The 26,286-nt window shown below is 47.7% G+C and overlaps 1 protein-coding gene across 1 annotated transcript in view; it reads right to left on the bottom strand.

The window, feature by feature from the left end:
* The window catches only part of SMC1B (structural maintenance of chromosomes 1B), a 2,375,007-nt gene that overhangs the window by 1,766,080 nt on the left and 582,641 nt on the right, over window positions 1-26,286 (bottom strand). The gene's annotated exons all lie outside the window — the stretch shown is intronic.

Genomic DNA, 26,286 nt, shown 5'->3' with positions numbered 1-26,286 from the left:
ACTCAGCCTAATTACAATGCCCTTGACCCATAAACTGGTTTCAAATGGTGTAATCCTAGGCAAGTATTTGAATTCACTGAGCCACCATTTTCTTCATTACATATGACGCCACCTTTATGTTAGTGCAGCATGTCTGCTGTACAAAAACTCTTGTTTAATAGACAAAATGTTGTTCCATATACAATCCAATTCTTGTTGCACGTAGGACACATATGGCCTGTGATTTGCCTATTACTTCATTAACACAGTTGTCATCAAGGCGAGAAAGTTTCTCTAATCATGGTTCAAAACTATCACTTTTAATGAATATGAAACTAAACTATGAAGTGGTATCGTACTGTAATTTACAATCAGCATATTTTAAATTAAAATAGTCACAAAATTTCCAAGTGACATGCGGTTCTACTGATAAAACTATATAGCGTACAAACAATACTGTTCGGAAATCAAGTTTCTGGCAGTAACTGTCAATTAGACATCACAAAGAAAAGTGTTCTAATTTGTTTTACTCCTATTGCATCGCACTTCTGCATTACAAAAAAGTGCATTTGTAATCCCTGATATATTTTGAAATATTTGTACTATTTATTTACGAGCTATTTAAATATAAACTGACATCCTACAGCCTTTTGTTTCTCAATGACTGTCACATAGCTCACTTTACAAAATTCTCTAACTGTAGTAAGAGAAATAAACACCATTTTTGAAGGATAAGATAAGCTGCACTTAGTAAAAAGACAAACTGACATTTGACCTCTGTCCCTGAACAGACAGCAAATGGGTCAAGATAAAACAAGATTTAAATGCATCTTTATTGCTCATTCATTTTAATTAACAGAACACTTGTTCCTTTCCAGCTCAAGTGTTCTCCCCATAATGGACCAGTAGGTCTTCAAAATAGCTTGACCTGATAAAATCTCACTCGCCATAGCGAGTACATTTCTTTAGGCCTGTAAAGCCAGATGAAGCTTGTTATTTTAGTCTGGTTTAAATGATGCCTAGAACAGCACCTTTATGTTAGTGCAGCATGTCTGTGTAGAAACACGCAAAAACATCTTGCTTGTCAAAGAATGCTTCTCTGTCTCTGTAACTGACTTTGCATGTACATGAACAAGTTACTTACTTTGCTAAGGCTCTTTTCGGTGAATGCTCTAACTGCAGACTACTCACATATTGAATATATCCAGAGGTGTCAGACTTGATGCAAAGAACTCTTTCAGTAAAACTCTACTGCCAGAAGGTGACACCGTATTGTTCTGCAGTGAAATCATTCCATTGATCTGACCTCAGTTTCTTGTATCTTTCTCCTTCTCCATACTGAGATGTGGAGGGTAGAACAAACTGTCTGAGACAGTGGCCTGAATTCCTAAGTTGGAATTTTTTCAGATGGAAATCAGCTACCATTTTTTGAATGGAAACCTAGGATGTCAAATAAGGAATATGTGGTTAGATAAGAGTATCCACCAGAAAGAATATCAAAGTTAAGAAACTTTTCTACCGATATATACTTCTAACCACATATTCCTCAACTTTGGAATATAGCTATAGTGGTAGCTCACAAAGGTGGAGGATCTTGGGAGTGGACTTAACCCCTTAGCTGCTGGGCCTTTCCCCCCCAGTGCTGAGCCCTTTTTTGGCTATTTGGCCAAAATGGCCCCCAGGGAAACCCTACAACATCTAAAAAAATATATTGCCCACGGGCGACCCCGTCATTTCATTTTATTTTTATTTTTATTTAAAAAAAAAAAAATACCCTGTGGCGGCCCGTTTTCCGGGGGGGCCGCCCCCCCAAAGTGAAATCCCTGGTGTCTAGTGGTGTTTCCTGGCCCCCGATCGCAGCTGTGCTGCGATCGGGGGCCAGGAAACAGTTTCAGAAGGCCTCGTAAGAAAGGGGAGACTCCAAATTCCCGGGATTACGACTCCCCTTCCCGCCAGCCCGTCCATGGCGGTAGAGACCGCCATGGAAAGGCTGGCGGGAAGGGGAGTCGCGGGGCCCCCTGCAGTGCCCATGCACGTGGCATGGGCAGTGCAGGTATAGCCCCACCCTGCTTTTTACTGTCTGCTTTGCAGACAGTGAAAAGCGCGACAAGTGCAGCTGCACCCGTTGCACGGGCGCAACACCGCCGGCTCCAATGTTGCGGCCGACCGCCCGCCGGCCCAGCGGGGATGTCCTAATGCGGCTGGCGGGATTGCGGCCGCATAGGTGGCCGCTCAGCGGTACAACCTTGGAGGGCGGCCTTTGCCACCCGCCAAGGTTGTAATGAGGGCCTTAGTTTCTTACTCCAGTATTGGTACTTTCATATATGCACAAGCTTGAATCAGACTGTAAAGATGTATTTACGGTACATTGCATTGACAATAAATCATTAGAATTGTCAAAAGATAGGTATTTTATAAGAGCACTTAAGTATTCTAACATGTAAAGATGCTGTCACATATAAGTACAATTATTTATCTTCGTAAACAATTATAAATACATTTTAAAACATGGAAGCAAACAAACCATCAAAATATGCAATGTGCAGTACCAGAAAACAAGAGCGGTGGGGAGGTAAAGTTGGCTCACCTTTACTGGAAAATATGCAGCAGGACCGCCTGGCCTACAGTCACGCCACCTTGAGGTATCACATCCAGACAGTAATGTCTTGTAAAGGTGTGAGCTCTTCCAGGTGGCCGCTCTGCAAATGTCTTGTAGAAGTGCACCTGTGAATAATGCCATTGATGCTGAGACAGATCTTGTGGAATGGGCACGTACTGCAGTTTGTAAAGGTCTGCCTGGTGACAACATTTTATAGCAGCTACGATCCATCTTGCTATGCCTTGTTTCGAAAGAGGTTGGCCCTTTCGAGATGCGCTATAAACGACATATAATTGTTTCGACTTGAGAAAATGTTTGGTTTTCTCCAAGTAAAACTTAATACATCTTTTGATGTCCAGTGAGTGAAGAGCCCTTTCTGCTGGAGATGACGGATTTGGGAAGAAAGTCTTTAAGATCAAAGGCTTGTTAATGTGGAGGTCCGATGGTACTTTGGGAACAAACTTCGGATTTGTGCGAAGGATTACCCTGTCGTCTTTAAATTGAAGGAGAGGCTCTTGAATCGTAAGAGCAGAAGAGCAACTTTCCATGATAAGTGTTTCAATTACGCTTTGTGAATGGGTTCAAATGGAGGTCTCATGAGCTAAGATAGTACCGTGTTGAACTGCCAGGAAGACGGAAAAACTCTAAAGAGTCCTTTGAGGAAACTGTTTTATTAACCTGGAGGACCATAAAGAAGGAGATGTCGGGGAACGTCTGAAACGAGATATGTCCACCAGGTGCACTCTAATGGATGCATGAGATAATCCTGAACATGCCATATGCAGGAGAAAGGGCAATATCTCTTCTGATTGTGACAATAGTGGCTTTATCTGTTCTTTCTGACACCATGAACAAAACCTTTTCCACTTTAGAGAATAAGTTTTGTTTGTGCTTCGAGCCCTGGCCTTTGAGAGTATTTTCCTACATTCTGGGTTAATATTTAAGTGGGCAAACTCATTGTGTTCAGGAGCCAAGCAAACTCATTGTGATCAGGAGCCAAGCTGATAATTTCAGTGATTTGGGGTCTGGGTGCAGGACTTGACCCTCATTCATCGTTAGCAGATTTGGTGAGATCTTCAGCAGAATGCGGTCTCTCTCCGAGAGCAGGAACAGTTCCGAGAGCCAATGCTGGCAAGGCCAATATGGGGCTATCAGGATTAGTCTGCAACGTTCTCTCTTGATTTTCGTGAGCACTCTTGAAATCAGGGAAATGGGTGGAAAAGCATAGGCAAATATTCCGTACCATGCCATCGAAAAGGCATCCCCCCACGACCCCGGATGGTGATCCCAGCTTGCAAAGAAGCAGCATTTGGGGTTCTGCTGGGTTGCGAAGAGATCTAAGTTGGGTTTGCCCCATTTCTTGAAGACTTGGTCGAGAGCTTCTTGATTCAATTCCCATCCGTGTCAGGATGATGTTAGTCTGCTGAGGGTGTCTGCTGTCTCATTCTGTCCCTCTGGTAGGTGTTCTGCTCTTAAATTCGCCCCATTTTAAATAGCCCAATTCCAAATATTTTGAGATTTTCGAGATAGGAGAAGAGACCTTGTCCCTCCCTGCTTCTTCAGGTAATGCATTGTTGTTGTATTGTCCGTTCTTAAGCGAACAGCAGACTGTTTTATTCTGGGGAGGACAGCCTGTAGAGCCAGAAAAACTGCTCTTAGCTCTAAGAAATTGATGTGACATTTTTGAAGAGAGCTTTTCCACCTTCTGATGACCTGTAGGTCTTGTAGATATGCCCCCCATCCTTCTAAGAAGGCATCCGTGGTAATTACCAATGGGGTCGTTGAAGCAGAAAAGGAAGGCCTATCGCAATGTTTGATTGTTTTGACCACTTCGATCATGCGTGGTGTCCCTGTGACAATGTCGTGGAATGACCCATTCCTTTTGTATCCATTGACGATCTAATTCGTCCTGTAGGGAGCACATTCGTAGGTGGCAAAATGGAATTAGCTGACTGCAAGATGACATCATCCCCAATAGAGACATGTAACTGTGTACTGAAAGAAACTTTCTTCTTTGAACTCTGTTTGTCTTTCGAATGTGGGAAAGGCCTTGTCTCTGATCATGTTTATTAGTTAACTCTTGCTGGCAAGATCTTTGATTTGTTCCAGACCCTAGCTCATCGAATAATTCCATGCAAGCTTTTGTTGAATTGTGAGCTGCCCGACTTAACTGTGTTTTTATGAGCCAATCATCTAAATATGGAAATATTTGGTGTTTTTGCTTTCTCAAACAAGCTGCTACCAGAGCCAGACACTTTGGCCCTCATTATGATCTCGGCACTTTTAACCGCCGAGATCCGCGCTGACGGTCAATAGAAGACCACCAGCGTGACTACCCCCCGCCACCCACATAATGTTTCCCCACCGGCCCAGCGGTGAAAAGGGCCATAACATTGACAGCGGCTCCAAATGGAGCTGCCGCCAAGGTTGGTGTGCGGTGGATGCAGCTGCACCCGTGCGATGGGGCACTGCGCATGCCAAGTGAATGCACAGTGCAGGGGCCCCAGAGCACCCCTTCTGCCAGCACGTTTTTGTCTGGTGGGGGAACCCACCAGGGAAAGGCTGGTGGCAGAAGGGATCATTATCCGAGGGGCAGCGCTGCCCTGTCGGAAGATGATTCTCTCCACCGTCAGGCTGCCTGTCAGCGGCCCTCACTGTGTTCATTATATGGCGGTTCAGACCGCCATGCCGTTGTCGGCTTTGCTCCCGCCGCCGGTATGGCGGTCTGAACCGCCGGGGTTCATAATGACCCCCTTTGTGACTATTCTGGGGGCTGATTTCAGGCCAAATGGAAAAACCCTGAACTGGAAATGGCTGCCGGCTACTGTAAAGCAAAGGAATGTTCTGTGGGCAGGCCAGATTGGGATATAAAAGTATGCGTCCTGTAGATCGGGGATTGCCATAAAGTCTCCATGGTTCATACGAAGGAGAATGTCCTGCAACATGACAATGCGAAAGGTTTGACGCTTGAGGTATTTGTTGAGATCTCTGTGGTCGAGGATGGGACGCCATTCTTTCCAGTTCTTGCGTATTAGAAAGAAACAAAAGTAGAATCCTCTCTGTTTTTTCAAAGAAGGGACTCTTTCTATTGCTCCCTTCCTTAGCATGGTCTTGACCTCCAACCTGAGCTCTTTTAGATGTTTTTGAACGTAGGTATGTGGAGGGAGTGATGGTGGGATGTGGGTGAATTCTATGGTGTGGCCGAATTGAACTATTTTTAATACCCACTGTTCCGATGTTATTTCTTACCATTTTTTAAGGAAGTGGGATATTCTTTCCCCTATTTTTAGAATCTGTGAGGAGGTAGCCAGAGCCTGAAATTGGTAATTGGCGTCAACCTATCTCTTTCCCTTGACATGCTCTACCCCTAGGAGGAGGTCTTGCGTAGGACTCTCGGGGTGATTGCCTTTGTGAATATTGTGTATAAAACTGTTGAGTTGCGTAGGAGGAGTAACAAAGGTGTTGAAAATTCCCTCTACAAGATGATACTCCTCGCCCTCTGGAGCCACGAAAAGGAAGCTTTCTAAACTGTAGGGTACCCAGTGATCTGGCCGTGTCCATGTCAGTTTTAATCGCTTGTAGAGCTTCATCTATGGGTTTGCCAAAGAGAGCCTCCCCATCAAACGGAAGGTCCAATATCTTATTCTGCACCTCCGGTTGAAAAGTAATAGCTTTAAGCCAGCCTTGTCTACGGAGAACCGCCGCAGCTGCCAGTTGTCTAAAAGCAGTGATAGGTTGTCAGAGCAGGTCAAAACTAGCATCATAATTGGGGTCACTAAGATCCTAGAGTTAGGGATGATTGAGCCTTCTAGTAGCGCATGGACCTGCCCAGTGGTACTAATGCCCAAGCCAAGCCTCAAGAGAGGCAAACCTGAGATGAGGTTCTGTGTGGACTACAAAAGCTTAAATGCAATCACAATCACTGCTTCACTGCCCTGGCTTGGGTTTCCCTACCTCACTATATAGGATTACCGCATCCCAGTATTCCTTATGGGTTCCACTGACATCTCCTTGTTCTAGAATGGCAGGCAGCTGTCTCAGGCCTTCAAGAGTAGGACACGTCATCTGCCCTTGGCTCAAGTATTCTCTGGCAGGACCTCCTGCTCGTTGATGCTCTGCTGCCTCTGGCAAGTCTACCAATGGAACATTGTCCTCTTCAGGCACCAGGCACTTCACCTCAGGTTGGGGCTCCTTCTGGGCCTGAATCCTTTGGAATGGTGCCTGACCAGACTTCCTACCCTTTATCTTTATACTAAGGGCCTGGGCCATTTCCCCCCACTCCAGGGTTCCTTGACATTCTCTCAAGGTCTTTGGGGCAGATGTATCATTTATTTGGATAGCAATTACCTAATTGCGATTTTCTGTGAATCAGAATTAGGTAATCCAGGAGCTTCATTTAGCGATTCCCAATTGCTCGCAAATCGACCTACCTCATTAATACTCATGAGACAGGTCGCAACTTGCCACCCATTGTGAACGGCTATAATCAAATAAATAAAGCAATTTTTTTTAAAGCAGTCCGTTTTCCTTAAAAGGAAAACGGGATGTGTTTAAAAAAGAAAAATTTAAAGTTTTCTTTTCATTTTTTAAGATTAGGGAGTGGTCCGTGGGACCACTGCATGCTCTGAAAAAATGTTTTTGCATGCATTCACAAAGGGCAAATGGGTTGCCTCCTACTTGAAGTAGGTGGTAAAATGCGAATGTTCTGCGACCGCATTTCGGTCATAAAACATTCATACATACCGCTGCGATTCGGTATCAGGAAGGGATGCCCTTGACACGCCCCTTCCTGGTACCGAACAGGTATGTAGTCGTAATTCCAATTTCCAATTCGGTAACAAGTTACTGAATCGCAAATTGGGATTCAAACAAACCAAAATGCATTTTTGCTATCGCAAACGGCCCAATCGGGCTATTTGCAATTGAAAAAATGCATGATACATCTGGCCTTTTGTGCTCTAGAGGAGACACAAAACCCATGTAAGGAGATCCAGCATTTCTGCAGGAGTTCTTATCTCCACTTCTACCCAGACAGACGTTTCAAGCTAATTTCCCAGAGGACACTCCAGTTGGATTGGGCCAGCAACCCCTCCCCCCAACTCAAACTTCATCATAGACATGGAATGTGACTTTGTATCATTCTCAGAGCTGACTATCTGGTGCACCTCATTTGGCATTACTTGATCTGAGGAAACCAGCTTAGCCATGAGCATGGTTATGCTGGCACTTGTATCGCTCAGAGCCTTTACTGCAACAATTAGCAAGTATGTGCTCTTTTACCAGTAAAGTGTCGATCAAGTTAGGGTTAATGTAACAAATATGATACTTTAAAGCAGTGTTGTTCAACCTTTTTATCGCCGCGGACCGGTAAATGTTTGATAATTTTTCCGTGGCCCGCTTGTCCCATTGTGTGACAAGCGGGCCACGGAAAAATTATCAAACATTTACCGCCCGCCACAGTGGGGCGGCCCGGTGCCGATTGATCCACGGACCGGCACCGGTCCGCGGCCCGGGGGTTGGGGAACACTGCTTTAAAGTACCAACATTAGCATGACAAAATTCAGTTGTCATTGTGTAACCCTGTACCTGCCAATGAGGCTATTAGCCTTTCCACAATAAAAACAACAATTTGGGTCTTTACTATTAGGACATATGAACAAATATGTCCTACGTTTTAATATACACCATCCTACCTTAGAACACAATAGGCCTACCTCAAGGGTGACTTATATACATTAAAAAGGGAGGTCTCAACTTTTGCCCTGGGTACCTCTGGGGCCATAAACTTGGGACATATAAGTAAGTTAACTTATGTCAACTGGGTAGAGGCCAATCAAACACTTCTGAGACATTTTGGGGATGATACTGCAGAAAAATGCATTTCCTTACAGTAGTCAGCATGTGGGTGATAATGCCTTGTGCAGGGGAGAGGACATTTAAAGCTGTGTAATTGTCAAAGAATAGGAATTGTGACAATCTCTCCAGTTTCCTTTCTTGACTGGCCAAGGATGACTGTTTTCAGTAACCATGGTGCCAACCTGCATTTAGTATGCATGTGTAAAGTGTTTCCTTAAAAAGGTGCGAATTAGGAGTACAAAAATACCTCCTTAGCAATCTGGATGATTCTCGACTGACGACAATGAAGATTACACAACGTTATAAGCAACGCACCAAAACCAACCAAGATCAGGACTAAGAAAGAACATAGGCCCTCATTATGACATTGGCGCCATGCCGACTGCCACCAACTTACCGTCGCCACAGCGAATATCCGCTACCCATATTATGACACACACACACCAATCCATCACGATTCAGCCACACACAAAAGTCTGCCACACCAAAGGTCAGTGATAAACTGGCGCTATCAAAACCCACACAATTACGCCAACAGAACTATACCCACAACATTATGACCCACGAACCACCACAGCGGACATTCAATGGCGGTAAACCATTGGCGGTACATACCGCCGCGCTCAAAATACACACACGCACTCAAACAAAACTACACCACATTGGTGAATTCAAACTACACACACCTGGCACACATACACCCCACCCACACACCACTATAAAACACACACCGACATTACCCACAACACACACCCACGTTACCCACGACTACAATTGGGACGAGACTGACACCACAACCACAGACAAGACCACAGCCACACACCACCATCACCTATACACCACCCACACACCCCACATCACACACCCTAACACATCACCCCACACACCCTCACCCACACCACTCACCCTACACCCATGGTACCACAACAACACTCCAGGTCCTCTGAGGAGGAGCTAAGGGTCATGGTGGAGGAAATCATGTGGGTAGAGCCACAGCTATTTGGATCACAGGTGCAGCAGATATCCATTGCTAGGAAGATGGAGCTATGGCAGAGGATCGTGGACAGGGTCAACACCGTGGGACAGCACCCCAGAACAAGGGATGACATCAGGAAGAGGTGGAACGACCTACGGCGGAAGGTGCGTTCCATTGCAGCAAGTCACCAACTCGCTGTACAGAGGACTGGCGGTGGACTTCCACCTCCTCCCCCACAACTAACAACATGGGAGGAGCAAGTCTTGGCAATCATGCATCCTGAGGGCCTGGCAGGAGTAGGAGGAGGACTGGACTCCGGTAAGTCAACTCTCTATTACTATCACCCCCCTACCTGCATGCCATCACATACCTCGACCCTTACCCTCACTCCCATCACTCCACCACGTCCCACACACCCCACCATCACAACCAACTCATCCCAATGCCAAGCCCTGCATGCACCACCAATGCATGTACACCACTCACAGACCTGCATGGATGACTATCACTCAGCATGCACACTAGAGGTAAACAGCTAGCCCACCAAATAACAACTCACACAAGGCAAAGCTGCCGGGGCAATAACAACCATAGAAGGCAACACACTCATGCACAAGATCTCACACGCAGATAAAATAACACTGCATTTACATCCCCACAGGTAACCCAGCCAATGTCACTGGCGAAGAGGATCCACTGACATCCAGTCCCAACCCAGAAGAGGCCCACAGTGATGACAGCAGCTCTGGTCGCCTGGCTCTGGATGACCAACCTGGCCCATCAGGGACCTCCGGACAGTCGGTTACCCAGGCACACTCTCACACCACCATAGAGCCTCCCCCCTCAGGAAGCACCACCACAGCACCCACCCATCGGGCCCATACCTCTATTCCCAGGACATGTCAATCAGCAGTGTGTCCACCACTACAGGGACCCCAGGCCACCCCACAAACCAAAGACAATCAGGGACCTGGGGTCAGGGGCAGTGGGCACACGGTTCAGGGGACAGAGGCACAGGACAACAGGGAAGATGGGAGGACTGCTGTGCACTGGGGGAGGACAGGCTCGGGGAACCAACCCTCCAGGAGGCACTTACTACGATCTTTGAAGCGTATCAACATTCCCATGATACGCTGGGCCAGATCATGGACAAGATGCAGGAGAACATGCTTCTGTAGGAGGGACAGTATCGGGGGATCAGGGAGGACTTGAAGGCCATCAACACCACCCTGGTCTCCATTGCAGGGGTGCTGGCTGACATGGACAACACTATGAGGGAGGCAGTGGCACAACAGCGGGCCCCTGACACTAGCCACACTACTAAACAGCACTTCACCTCTGCTGCTGCTAGTGGACAGGAGGCCCCGCCACAGGGCCAACAGGCCACCAGCACCCCTCCCCCTGCAGAAGGAGAACCACCCCGCAAATGTTCCCTGCGATTCAGGCAGAAGCCAGAGACTTTTGTCAAGACCCCGCCAGGAAATAAGTCTCTCCTGAATGTCACCCTTGTGTCCCACTCTGTCACCCTGTCCACCTTGAACTGCTATTGCTCTCCTTCCTATGCCCCCCTGGACACTGCACCTGTGTTAAAAATCGACTGGACTCTTACTTGGACTTTCCTCCATCATCACCCCAGCCCAATGCACTTGCCCCCCTAATCGTTAGCACTTAAATAAACACCCTTTGAAAAAATAAATGTATGGTGTATGTCAAATCATTTCAAAATGTATTCGATTAACAAGGTTCAAACATTGCAAAACAACTGTACAGTAATGTTTGCATAGGAAAGACCTAAAGTTGGCTGCACTGAACACACCGGGAGCTATAGTGGGGCACCAACATCTGCAAAAAGAGATGCCAAAATGTACAGTGAGTGGGCATAGAAGTAGGAATCCACAGCCTGCCACTGACAATGTCACATATCAAACTGTCTATGATATGCTAAATAACACTGCCTTGCCTGTGTCTCATTGGAAGTATCGACAAATGACTGCACTTCTGTTGTCCTCATTCTCTGCCTCCTCATCTTCACTGTCCACAGGGTCCACTGCTGCCACACGGCATCTCCACGCTCCTCTTCCTGCAGAAAAGGCACATGGCGTCGCAAGGCAAGATTGTGCAACATACAGCATGCCACTATGATTTGGCAGACCTTCTTGGGTGAGTAGCACAGGGATCCACCAGTTAGATGGAGGCACCGAAACCTGGCCTTCAGGAGGCCGAAGGTCCTTTCTATAATCCGTCTTGTTCGCCCACGTGCCACATTGTAATGTTCCTCAGCCCTCGTCCTGGCATTCCTCACAGGCGTCAGTAGCCATGAGAGGTTGGGGTAATCAGTCACCCGCAAATATCGAGGGACAACTGTTAGCCATACACTCACCCTTAGGGCCCACAACATACCCATACACCAACATCCACTGGGTGGGAACCAGGGCTCACCTATTAGCCACACCCGGAGCCTCTGGAGTTTGGCCATCACCTTTGGGATGCTCCTATTTCTCAGGATAACGGCATCATGCACAGACTCAGGATACTTAGCACTGACGTGGGAGATGTACTGGTCCGCCAGGCACACCATCTGGACATTCATGGAGTGAAAACTCTTTCGATTTCTGAACACCTGTTCAATTCGGCGGGGGGAGGGGAGGCAGGAGCGGGGGTGGTGTCGACAAATGTAATATGTGTTCCATCAATTGCCAAATGATGTTGGGGATATGTCCCATTGCATAGAAGTCAGCTTTCACTGTGGCCAAATCCTCCACCTGGGGGAAAACTATGTAGCTTCACATGTGATAATCAGGGCAGACAACAGTCTGGTCAGCACTATTGAGAACATTGGCTGTGACATTCCTGCTGCCAAGCCCACTGTCACTCGGAAAGAACCAGTTGCCAGGAAATGGAGCACAGCTAGCACATGCACAAGAGTGGGGATCCCAATGGAGTGACGGATAGCAGATATCAGGTCAGGCTCCAATTGGGCACACAGCTCTGTGACTGTGCCCCTGTCAAGTCTATAGATGAGGATAATGTGCCTGTCCTCCATTGTTGCCAAGTCCACCAGGGGTCTGTACATGGGAGGGTGTCTCCATCTCCTATTCATCCGCAGCGGTAGCAATCAATGGGGCAAAAGAGTGAGCAGTTGGTCATTATCTGTACATTCTAACCACTACAGCTCAATACATATTGTGATTGTTACAATATTGTGGTGGGATATGTCCATAATGTGAATTTGTGTACTGTAATGCAGTTATGATCCATGGCTTCCCCCCTCCCCTGAAATGGCGTCCGCCTGTCCTGTATGGAGGGACATGTGGAAATGAGGTAATTCCGCTGACGTTGCGCGACGTTGTGGGAGGCAGTCGACAACCGCTGTGCAACTCCTCATTGGTTATCATTGGGCACTATGGGGTACAGTGGCCAATGGTGATGTACGCTGGCAGTGACGGTACGCACCACCGCGGACGTGACCGCCATTTTCTATCTGTTCACTCACTTGCTACCTGACCTTCAACAGGAGAGGACCTACACTGCATGTGCTGCTGTGACCTGTGTCTGACACTGGGGAAAGGGCCCCTGCCTTCACCTTGGTGGAGTTGGAGTGACTGGTGGATGGGGTCCTACCCCAGTACCAACTGCTCTATGGGCCTCCAGACCAACACCCGCTTGAGAGACTGTGGCCTTGCCCTCCCCAGGACAGAGTGATGGGCATGTTGCCACCTCCAGGACCAGTGGCGTTGTACCATCTTCCGGCTGAGGTGCCCCCGTTCCCCGTCCCCCTGAGGTGCCTGGTTATTTTCAACCTGATGCCCCTGCAGTGTTCTCTCTGTGTTAGTGCAGGAGTGAGGTGGGGCCTTGGACTATGTGATGTGGCCCTGTGGCCCACGGACACTGAGGACTGGGCAGTGTCCCTTGATTTGTAAATATATATATATATATACTTTTGATTTGGATGCACGCATTTCTACTATATTTATCTTATTACATTCTTTTTGCTCTATAGCAGTTGTCCTTCCATTATTCCTGGGGGTACAGGGTGGATTTGTTATGTTACTGCATCTGCAGGTGTGTATGGTGGTGGGGGTGTTGCGTGTTGCGTGTGTCACTCTCTTTTTCCTCCCTCCCCTGTGTGCTAGGCGGCTGTACTCACCGTGGTCGTCTTCACCGTTGTTAGTGTTTGTAGTGAAGCAAGACGTAAAACAACATCGGGAAGACATGCAACTCGAGCTCCATGGCAGCGTGGTTGTTCCCCGAGTCTCCACAGGTGAGTCATTTCCCTTCTGTGCAGTGTTTCCGCCAGGCTTTTGATGTCGTTGATACTGCCTCAGAAAAGGTGGCGGATTGGTGTGTCATATTACAGTGGATGGAACATTGTCTTCCGCCTGGCTGTTGGTGGTTACCGCCGTGGTGCATGTTGTTTCTGCCCTGGCGGTCGGTGTGTTAAAGTGGCTGTCTGTATAATCAGTTTCTGCAGTGGTCATAATCATGCATGTATTACCGCCGGCCTGTTGGCTTTATCACCGACCGCCAGGGTTGTAATGAAAGCCATAGATCTTTCAGAACTACAAATCCTATCACTGTGCTGATCATGAAAAGATGAGGCCTGAGTTGGCGGCTTAACTTAGCAGGGCTGGGAAGAAATCCTAAAGGGCAAAATCTGCAATTTTAAAGAAGGCACTAAGGGCCAGATGTACCAAAGGTTTGCGACTCGCAAACGGGCAGAATCGCAATTTGCGACAGTGCAAAATCGGAAATGGGATGCAAAAAGCCCATTTCCGACTCGCAAAAAGCGATGGGACCCGTTTGCGAGTCGCATCCGTTGCGACCCCATTTTGCCACCCGCAAATAGCAAGTCGCAATTTGCGAGTCGCAAACCTTATGCAATTGCAACTCGCAAATTGCGACTAGTCGCAAAAAGCCCAGTTTGCATATCCCATTTACCACTAACTCAGAGCAGGTGGTAACCATTACCAAAGTATCAAAGGGGACCCAGAAGCCATCTGGGTTACTCAAGATGGCGGAGATATACCTGATAGCAGTGAGGAGGAGAGTCTACGCAGCCCAGCAGAGGAGGAGGAGGGGCCACAGACAGGAGAAGATATATAGAACCAGGCAGACTCTTTTTCAGCAAACTGAAGAGGAGATCTATGACAAATACCGCCTTAGCAGCGCAGCCATTCTAGAATTAATAGATTTACTCAAACCACAGCTAGAACACCAGACTCTGCGTGGCTGTGCCATTCCTACGCATGTGCAAGTACTATGCTCACTGCACCTCTTGGCCTCAGGGAGCTATCAGGGGGTCATTGCTGTGGCAGGTGGGGTATCCCAAAGTGCAGTGTCAAGGTTCCTCAGGGCCTTCCTAGATGCCTTAGTCACGCACATGTCTCACTTCATATACTTACCAAGGAATGAGGCAGAAATGAACAGCACCAAGCTGGACTTTTACAGGATTGCCCACTTTCCCCATGTCATAGGGTGTGTAGATGGGACACACATTCAAATATGCCCCCCTGCAAATCTGGAACACATTTTCCGCAACAGAAAGTGTACTCACTCACTCAACATACAGGTTGTTTGTGATGCCCATTATGTCATCACGGACATCGTAGCTAAGTTTCCAGGCAGTACCCATGACTCATACATTTTTAGGCATAGTGGGATACATCAACGCCTGGAACGTGGGGAATTCGGAGACGGTTACCTCCTAGGTAGAGCCACAGACACTTGCAGACATACACACAGGTCACTGTGCACGACTATCTGGACTTTCTAACAGTGTACTTTTGTGCCCAACAGGTGACAGTGCCTATGCTCTCAGGCCTTGGATCATGACTCCGTTTTTAACACCCAGCACTGAATCAGAGAGGCAATACAACAGTGCGCATAAGAGGACCAGGAACCTGATAGAGTGCACCTTCGGACTCCTGAAGGCAAGATTCAGATGCCTCCACCGCAGTGGAGGCGCCCTCCAATACACCCCCATTACCGCATTCAAAATTGTGGTCGCATGCGCCATCCTCCACAACATAGCCACCCGACGTGGGCTACCTCTCACCCCTGCAGACCCAGATGATGAAGAGCAAGAACAACCACATCACCATCATGGGGATAGGAGTCTAGCTAATCAAGGCAGACTGAGACGGGAACACATTGCAACACAATATTTTGGACGGTACGTGTCAACTCCCACCATACTCACCTATTGACCAAAAACTCCATTTGTTAAGTGGAACAAAAATAACTGTTTTATTACTGTAATTAAGAAACTATATACAAGTCGAAATTGTCCATGGGCAGGAAAATGCCAACCAGTCATGTGGCACATTAACGCCATGTGCCACATTTAATGGTCCTGGGTGTTCTCTATGATCTTCTGCCCCTCCTGCCAGCCTGGCTGGTCCCTGCTGCGTCCGTGGTGCTCTGCCTACCACTCCTGAGCACCCTGCTGTCAGTGGCAGAGACACTGCTCACTGTTGAGCCCTCCTCACTGTCTTGGGGTGTTTCCCTTGTGGCCCTCGACATTTCCCGTGTCTCCATAAGTTCGATGATGTGGGTGAGACATCCCAGGCCCCTGGCAACATCCCCAGCAAAATGGCCCATCTCTACTTGCAGCCCAACTGTCCTCCTCGACAGGCCTGTTGTATTCATGGCGAGCCTGCCGATCGATGTGGCCATCCTGTCCAGTCTGTGCATTATCTGCCGATCTCTGCGCGGCCCAGTCTCTGCCTGGGCCAGCAGTCCTCCCGCCAGTTCCCTAATGGCAAGGGCAAGGTCCCCAGTGTTCTGGCACATCATGTCCATGCGTCTGTTGAGGTGCTGCATGCTTGCATGGTTGTTTCGCACAAAGCGGTGCAGCACACCACTAATCCTGCCCAAAATTCTGTTCTGCAGGCGCTGACCACGCAGCAGATGTGCCTCACTGGTGGTTGGAGGAAGTATCCCGGATGCAGACTGCAGCCCAGATGGTCTTGACCTGCGACGCCTGCGCAGCGGTGGCTGCCCTGTGCTCCCACCTGTGTCCTCCCTGCCTGTTGCTGGGGCAGCTTCTTGCGTGATTGTTGCAGCAGGTGTGGCTACTGCAGGGATGCTGCTGACCGTGCAGGTGGGGGTGCTGGCGGGTCCTGGGGTGTCCTCTTGGGCCGGGGTGCCTGGGGTGTTGGGGGTGTCTTGCTGGAGACCTGTGGGACATGGGGAACAGACTGTCAGTGTCTACTATCTATTGCACACATCCTAATAAACATTTGCCTATGAACTGCCTATTTGACTACATTTCCCATAATGCATCATTCTGGCAATTTCTACCCTGAAATGGAGCTATTTTGGTTGTGCATGCACCTGTGTACATGGTGGGTGGGGGTATGGCATTGATAGGGGTACAGGCTTATCACATGGTACTCACCGGTTGATGTGCTGGGCTCTGAGGTGTCCAGGTCCCCAAATCCACACACTGCCTCCTGCTCCAATGTTTCTTCCACCCTTTCTTCCAGGGGTGTGGGTGGTGGCACAGATGATGGTCCCCCTCCTGTGCCTCTCATCTCCCGGAGCCTTTCAGCCACCCTCTCCTTGGTCCGGGAGCGGAGGTCATACCACCTCTTCTTAATGTCCTCGATTGTCCTGTGGCTCACACCCAGGGAATTGATTTTATCCTGAATGTCCTGCCAGAGTTGTTTTTTTGTGGCCTCAGGAACATTGAGGGCTGCTCTCCCAAAAAGCTCATCATGGTGCTGACAGCATTCCTCTGTCAGCACCTCCAGCTCCCTCTCAGAAAATTTGAGCTTCCTCTTTCTTGGGGTTCCCTCCATGGCAGCTGCTGTTTGTTCTGTGTGAAGACTGTCAGTTATAAAAGGGTGTGGTCCTCCCTCCTCCCAGGTGTATTTGTAAACTTCCTGGCTGTGATGTCATCATCATGTGCCAGGAAGTGTTTCCAGAGTGTTCTGGTGTGCTTTCTGGAGTGTTCTGCTGCACCTGCAAGCAATTTTCAAGGTAATCGCAATTTGCGACACCTACTCGCTAATTGCGAGTTCGTTTTTTGCACACTCGCAAAAAGCGACCTCGCAATCTGCGGACTCGCACACTGCGTTGCGAGTCCGGCTGCGAGTCGCAATATCTGATCGTTTTTTTTTCTGGCATTACATATTGCGACTCGCATTTTGCGAGTCGCATCAACTCGCAAAATGCGAGTCGCAATTTTTATTTTTGCTACATCTGGCCCTAAGTATTGCAGAATTTTCATATATAGAAAAAGAGTTTCAAATCTATACCCAAAAAGAGTTTACATCTCTGTGAAGCATATACACATAAGGGAAAACAGCCTGATTAGGAATAGGGAAAAAATAAATACTGTGAAACTTATGGTGAAAATGCTACCCTAGAAGACAATTTACATAAATTAAATGAAAATGTATTATAATCAAATACAACATTTCTGAAGAATTAAAAAAATCCCATCGACAGACCAGCAATAATATAAAGAAGACCACTGACAATTTTGAATCCAGGGACACAGAAACAACATTAAAGTTATTACGGTTCCTGCAGGCGTAGTCAAGCAAATTGCTACAAGATTTCTCACACCGGAATCAACGCCATGGACATGCAAACTATCTGCAGTCAGTTGATATCTCCTTAGATACAGAAACGTCAAGACTTCTGAAAAACAGGTTATTTACCTTCGGTAACGCATTATCTAGTAGGGAGTCTGTCTAGCTGCAGATTCCTTACCTTAGAGTTATTCACAGGCATCAGACTGAATCGGGAAATTATTGAACAGTACCCCTGCATGCCAGTAGGTGGCATCATTCAGCTCTTCATCAGCGTATTCTGCAGCAGAAGTGTTGTATGCGGTCCCCATATAGGCGCCACCTCTGCAGGCTGACGTCAGTTCATATTCACAACTTTCCAGACCAGGAGAGCAAAGTCACAATGAATACTGACCACTAGTATGAACTTCTAGGGCCCTTTTGAAAGGGAACCACTCATTCTTTACAGGTCACAGAGCGGGAAGGATAAGAATGTCGGTAAAGAATCTGTGGCTAGACAGTACTCTACCAGATAAGGTGGTACTGAAGGTAAGTGACTTGTTCTTCTGGCTTAGACTTATAGCCGCAGACTCTTTACCTTAGAATAGATACCCAAGCAATACCTCCCTGGACGCAGGTATGCAAACCCAATTTAAACTAGGATGTTCTGCAGAACCAACCACTCAGGCATATCTGCTCCGCAGGACTCCTACAGCATTCTCTTACAGCATTCCTAAAACATGAAACGGACTCCCACTTCATGTCAGAGCCTCCTCCTCTTGTCTTAATTCTGCAATAAGCTGAAGACCTGGCTTTTTAGTTACCCAACCTGCCATCGGCACGGTTAGGCACACACACCAACTCAGCACCAGTATGGCCTTGTGGGTGACAGTGCGCTTTCCAAATGCATATAGCAAATCTATCTTGCCCGAGACACTTGAGTTAGAGTCAACTCATGTGTTTCATGTATTTTATTAAAAAAACATCCAAGCAATGCCTAATGCAAAAATGAGTATTTGCCAGGAAGTAGGATGCAGGGCCTGCCCGGAGACCAAGCCCTCTGCAGAACAACCGCTGGACTGGACTGAATACCATGTGCAGTGGATGTTCGGTAACAACTCTGTTAACAAAGTGGTTTCAAAAAATCGAAAAAATGTATGAAGCAAACAAAAAGTTCAACATAAGAATAAAAATGCCACAAAAAAAGGATACCACTGTAAAACCTGTATTAAAAAAAATACAAAAAGCAATGGGGTTGTCCACCTGCAGTGGGTTGAGCGCCTTACAGTTCCACCTTATTACCTGCAATGCAAGTTCCACCTTATTACCTGCAATGCACTACAGCTGAAAAACTTGACAGAGACCAAATACTACGTTGAAAGATTTTGGAGAGAGGGGTTATCTTATTACTGTTGTGTTAAATGCAGTCAATAGGTAGAAAAAACGTTTATTTTGTATTGTTGGTGATGAAGAAAGAAGTAAAAAGAGGAGTCTGAGACAAAAATGATGACCTATACTTCCTAATAACATACTAAAAAGTAAAATCCCTTTAGGGCCGTTTGGTGAGGAGTATGTTCTGTGACACCAAACAAGAGATTTTGGTTAAAGTAGAGTACACCTGGTTTTCATCGATGCACTAAATGGTACCACTACTTAGGAAATTGTTATTCATGAGGAGATTCCCCGGGTCTTCTGCATAGCACATGCCACAGCAGATGCAAAAGCTTTGCAAAGGTGGATGTCTTTTAATCAAGCCCTGAAGGTCGCTCACTACTACTGGAACTCCACACAGATTGCTTCTTACATGTGATGGAGACTTCTAGCTACAGATTCTTTACCTTAGAATTATCTCCCAAGTGTCACAAATGGGATCTGGAAATTTTAGAGCAGTTACCCTGTGTGTTGGCATGTGGCATCATTTGGCTCTACGTTGGTGTCCTCTAGACCAGAAGCGACGTACGCGGTACCGATATAGGCTCCATATTGGCGCACTGACATCAGTTCTTTCCTTTCCATGCCAGATAGAGCAGATCCATGAAGAGCTACGCCTCAGTAATTTTTTTGTTTGTCTTTTTTCAACTTTTTGTCAATTACTTTTTTGAGAAATACTTTTCTCCTAGTTTGATAGGATGCTCCCCAGGAAACTGATTGGTTTCAAACCATGCGGTGCCTTTGCGGTGTCAATGACAGATCCCCACTGGTCTGTCTATTGTGCCTTGTGAAGGCCCAAGGTGCTGAGGAAGCGTTCTCTCAAGCACCTCGCTGCTCAACATCAGACAACCCCTCAACGATCAAGATCAGGGTCACGTGGAAGGTCTCAGGACTGCTTGCAGTGCCACACCTGACGGTTGTCATCCCAATCGAAATAGTTGTTGTACAATTCACACAAAAAGAAGAAGTCCAAGAAGTTGAAGAGGCCCAAAGGGTGCATGAGGGACGCTCTGCGCCAGTCGTGGCCTCTTGGATCCGGTGCTGAATCTGGGCCATGCCACCAGTGAGAACTTCTCTGGCACCAGCTCCTGTACCAACGCCACCAGCACTGTCAGTGCTTATTGACGATCCCATCCTCATCATCCTCAACTCCGACATGGAGCAGGATTGGTGCTGCCGGAGCCATGTCCGGTTTGGAGCCAGGGCCTTTTATCTTTGACAGAGGTGTTACAGGGGACTAATAGGAGAGGTATGGCGACTCTGATGAATACTTACACCCATTGGATGATACCGAGGACACCTGGTGTGAGCATCTGGCGGATGCCTGTGCATTGGCCACCTCATCTGACACTTTCCTGCTCTCTCCTCCAACAGTTGCTTTGGAAGAGGAGTTATCTTTTGCTATGATGTTGTGCAGGGAAGCTGAGGTCTTGGACTTTCAGTTGCCCTCAGTGACAGTTAAGCCTAATGTCTTGACAGAAGTGCTTCTGAACCCTTGCTCCCCTTTAATGAAGCCCTCACTGATGTCCTTCTTGGGGCCTGGTCCAAGCCTTGCACAGGGGCTCCTGTGCACAGTACAATAGCCCGCCGACGGTGCCCTGTTCCAGAGGACCCCTGTTTCCACACCCAGCACTTGGTGGTCCAGGTCTCCACTTCCAGAAACAACCCTGGTGTGTTCTCCTTCAATCCACCAGAGAGTAGAGGTCGGTAAATATCTCATGCCTCTTGGGCCATTACTCCCGCATGATCTGGGACTATGTTGCACAAGTGCTGCCTGTGGTAAGGCTGATGGGAAGGAATGTAGGAGGCTGGTCTGGCTTGTAGTGGGTACCAAAGGTACTTACACCTTGTGCCAGGTCCAGTTATCCCTTATTAGTAGAATAGAGGTGTTTCTAGCAGCTTAGGCTGATAGAAGATAGCTATGGCAAAGCAGCTTAGGCTGAACTAGGAGACATGCAAAACTCCTACTATACCACTTATATCATATGCACAATATCATAAGAAAACACAATACACAGAGTTACTAAAAATAAAGGTACTTTATTTTTATGACAATATGCTACAAGTATCTCAGTGAGTACCCTCAGTAAGAAGGTAAGTAATATATACAAGTTATATGTACACAAACCACAAATAGGTAAGTAAGAGTCAGAAAAGTAATGCAAACAGTGTAGAATTACAATAGGTTGCAATAGGCAAGCATAGGTCTAGGGGCAACACAAACCATATACTCCAAAAGTGGAATGCGAATCACAAATGGACCCCAGACCTATCGGAGCTTGTAGAGGGTCGCTGGGACTGTAAGAAAACAGTCAGGGTGTCCAAGATACCCCACCCCAAGACCCTGAAAAGTAGGAGTAAAGTACACCTACTACCCCAAAAGAGCACAATAGTCGTGATAAGGGGATTCTGCAAGAACAACAAGCAGCAGCAGTGCACTAACAACAGATTCCTGGACCTGAGGACCTGCAAAGCATGGGGACCAAGTCCAATAGTCACTACAGTGTCCAGGGGGGGCAGGAGCCCAGGAAACCCCGGATGAAGGTGCAAGGAAGCTGCCTCCGGATGGAAGAAGCTTGGAATTCTGCAAGAACGAAGAGGACTAGGAACTCCTCCTTTGGAAGGATGATGTCCCACGTCGCGATGAAGGTTGCACAAGTGTTCCCAAGCAGAAATACCACAAACAAGCCTTGCTAGCTGCAATGGTGGTGGTAGAGGTTTTTGGGTGCTGCTGAGGACCAGGAAGGCCCAGGATGTCGCCCCTTGGGGGAGGAGGCAGACTGGGCGCTCAGCAACTCAGAGAGCTCTCACAGAAGCAGGCAGCACCAGCAGAAGTACCTGAACAGGCACTTGGAAGATTTGTGAACCGATGTCCACGCAGAGTTACAAAAGAGGGTCCACGACGTCGGAGGCAAACTCAGCGGGTTGAGCACTGCAGGACGGAGTGCTGGGGACCAGGCTAGGATGTGCACGAAGGAAATCCTTGAAGAGTGCACAGAAGCCGGAGCCGCTGCAAATCATGCAGTACACAGGTTTGCAGTCTATCGTGGGGAGGCAAGGACTTGCCTCCACCAAACTTGGACTGAAGGGCCACTGGACTGTGGGAGTCACTTGGGTAGAGTTCCTGTGTTCCAGGGACCACGCTCATCAGGATGAGAGGGGACCCAGAGGACCATTGATGCAGTCTTTTGGTGCATGCGTTAGCAGGGGGAAGATTCAGTCGACCCACAGGAGATTTCTTCTGTGCTTCTGGTGCAGGGTGAAGGCAGGCAACCCACCGAGCACACACCACCAGGAAAACAGTCGAGAAAGCCGGCAGGATGAGGCGCTACAATGTTGCTGGTAGTCATCTTGCTACCTTGTTGCGGTTTTGCAGGCGTCCTAGAGCAATCAGCGGTCGATCCTTGGTAGAAGTCAAAGAGGGAGATGCAGAGGAACTCTGGTGAGCTGCAGTTAATCTCCCAGCGATTCTGCACACACTACACTTGTCTAGGGGGGAATTCGTGATTCGCATTCCACTTCCCTAGTATATGGTTTGTGTTGCCCCTAGACCTATTTCCTCCCATTGCATTCTATAGCATTTCCTATTGTTTGCACTATCCTATGTCTAATTACTTACCTTATTTTGGTGTCTAGTGTATATATTGTGTATAATAGTTACCTCCAGAAGGAGTATTGCCTCTAAGATATTTTTGGTACTGTGTCACCCAAATAAACTACCTTTATTTTTGGTAACACTGAGTATTGTCTTTACTTGTGTATAAGTACTGTGTAACTATAAGTGGTAATGCAGGAGCTTTGCATGTCTCCTAGTTCAGCATAAGCTGCTCTGCTATAGCTACCTCTATCAGCCTAAGCTGCTAGAACACTACTACATTACACTAATAAGGGCTAACTGGACCTGGTGAGGTGTAAGTACCCAAGGTACCCACTACAAACCAGGCCAGCCTCCTACAGTGTGTATCCAGACAAAATGATCCTTTCCGCTTCTCTTTCTCAAGTCTTATTATTTGTTCTTTTTTGGAGCTGCAGGGCTCTGCTCTGGGCATAGTTAAGGGCTAACTTTTAGCCATCTCTTCATTTTTGTGATTGCTGGACCAGCATTCTTTATTTAAGTCACTGGTTGTGATGAGATTTCTTAAAGGTTTGCAACACATGTTGTCCCCCCAAGCAGTTCATCATGCATCAGTAGGATTTGAACATGATTCTCACTTTCCAGATGTGCACGCCTTTTGAGCTGTTGAACAACTGCCCTCTCTGCTTATTGACCATCAAGACCGCTGTAGGAAAGTACCCACTTTTTGGCATGGTTACCTCCATTTTCTGCCTGAAGTCAGTGTGTTTGACTGTATTCACTGGGATCCTACTAACTAGGACCCCAGTGATTATGCTCTCTTCTCCTCTAAATTTTGTCACTGCATACTGGTAACCCAGTATTTCACCCAAAATAGGCATACCAGTGCCCCCTTATAAGTCTCTAGTATATGGTACCTAGGTATCCAGGGCATTGGGGTTTCAGGGAATCCCTATGGGCTGCAGCATTTCTTTTGCCACCCATAGGGAGCCCATGCAAAGGCTTCTACAGGCCTGCGTAAAAAGGTGCATGCAGCCTTTCACTGCCATTTACACTGCACCAGGTATAAGTCACCTCTATTGCAGGCCTTCCAGCTATGAAGGCAGAGTGCAGACTACCTGTGTGTGAGGGCAGCCCTGAACTAGCAGAGGTGCCCCCACGACCTCCGGGGCCATTTTCCCAGACTTCGTGAGTGCAGGGACGCCATTTTACGCGTGTACTGGACATAGGTCACTACCTATGTCCAGCTACATAATGGTAAAACCGAACATAGGCATTCTTGGTATCAAACATGTTGGAATCATGATTCCATGCACTCTTGGGGTTCTTTAGGGGACCCCCAGTACTACCATTCTAGTCTTCTGAGGTTTTCCAGGCAGAGCTGCTGTCACCCCTCAGACACGTTTCTGGCTTCATGTTACTTGAGCAGCTCAAGCCCATGAAGGCAGAATAAAGGATTTCCTTTGGCAGATGGGTGTTACACCCTCTGCCTTTGGAAATAGGTGTTACAGGCTTGGGAGGGGTAGCCTCTCAGAGCCCCTGGAAATGCTTTGAAGGGCACAGATGGTGCCCTCCTTCCATAATCCAGTCTACACAGGATTACGGACCCCCAGTCCCTGCTCTGGCGCAAAACTGGACAAAGGAAAGGGGAGTGGCCAGTCCCTGACCATCACCACCCCAGGGTTGGTGCTCAGAGCTCCTCCAGGGGGTCCCGGGGTTTTGCCATCTTGGATTCCAAGTTGGCAGGGCATTCTGGGAGCATCTGAGTGGCCAGTGCCAGCAGGTGACATCAGAGTCCTCCCCTGATAGGTGCTTATCTGTGTAGCTGACTAATCCCCCTTTCAGGGCTATATATGGTCTCTCTATCTTGGAAGGTTCGTCAGATTCATATTGCAAGACTCCAGCAGGAATCCTCTCCATCTTTTACTTGAGATTCTCACTGAAGAAACTGCACCTGGACCCTCCAGGAACTCTACAACTGCAACAAACAAGCAAAGACGACTTCAGCAACATTGTATCTTCAGTTCCAGCCAGCAACTGCAACTGTTTCCAGGTGTGCATCCTCAGAGGACAGCCTGTCTTCAGCCTGCACCAGGAGAATAAAGTAATCTCCCTTGGAGTGAAGGAGTCACTCCCCTGGTTCAGCCGGCACCTCTCTGCAACGACGACCGGTTGTGTGGGACCCCTCTCCTGACGAGCTGTGTGGATCCTGCACCATGAGTAGTGGACTGAAGAGGTTCTGACAGTTATGACGTCCAACTGCCCAACTTAGGTGGAGGTAAGAGCTTGCCTCCCACGCAAGACAGTACCCTGTGCGCTGTATGTTTTGCAGTTACCAAAGCTTGTTGGCATCCTTCCACGAAGTTCTTCGTGCACCATGCAGCTCCGGCCCCCAGCACTCCTTCCTGCGACGCATGGCTTCCTGTGTGGTTGATCGGCGTCATGGGATCCTTTGTTGTAGTGCTGCGTGGGCCTCCAGTGGCACCTTCTTTCTCCCCGTGCTGTCGGAGTCCTGTGAGCGTTGCCTGGTCTTCTGAGGGCTCTCTGAATTGCTGACCTTTTGGGTGGAGTCCACCAGTTCCCTTCTGGTCCCGGGCAGTGCCATTTTCCACTAACGGTGAGCTTTGCGTGTGCCAAGGCTTGTTGGCGGAATCCAGCAACGCAAACCAGACTGCAACCATCCATCCGGCGTGGGACATCTTCTGCACCAACTAGGAATCCGCATCCGTCTTCTTGGGTGCAGTACTGACTGTTGTTCTTCACAGGTGGTTCTTCTTTTGCACCTTCATTCGGGTTAGCAGGGGCTCCTGTTCTCCCTGGACTCTTCAGTGCTTCTTGGACTTGGTCCCCTTCTTCCACAGGTCTTCAAGTCCAGAAATCCATCATTTGTGTCTTGCAGTCTCTTCTAGTTCTTTCAATATCTTTTATCACATGTTTTTGTGTGTGCTAGGAAAGTTACTGTGGTTTACTCCTGCTTTCCTAGGCTCTCGGGTGGGTTCTATTTACCTTTGGTGTTTTCTAATACTCCCAGCGCCCCTCTACACACTACACTTACCTAGGTGGGAAAACGTCTTCCGCATTCCACTTACTTAGTATATGGTTTGTGTTTCCCCAGGCCCATTTCTAACTATTGTGATTTTCACTACTTTTTTCAAACTTTTTTTTTTTACAGATATTTCTGCATACTAGTTACCAGTGAATATATTTTGTGTATTACTTACTGCCTAAGGGAGTATAGTCTCTGGTATTTTTGGCATTTGTGTCACCAAAATAAAGTACCTTTATTTTTGTAACACTGAGTATTTTCTTTCATGTGTGTGAGTACTGTGTGACTACAGTAGTATTGCATGAG

This window comes from Pleurodeles waltl, chromosome 4_1, assembly GCF_031143425.1.
Source record: "Pleurodeles waltl isolate 20211129_DDA chromosome 4_1, aPleWal1.hap1.20221129, whole genome shotgun sequence".
NCBI classification, from domain to species: Eukaryota; Metazoa; Chordata; class Amphibia; order Caudata; family Salamandridae; genus Pleurodeles; species Pleurodeles waltl.
This window is presented reverse-complemented; position numbering and strand designations above follow the sequence as displayed.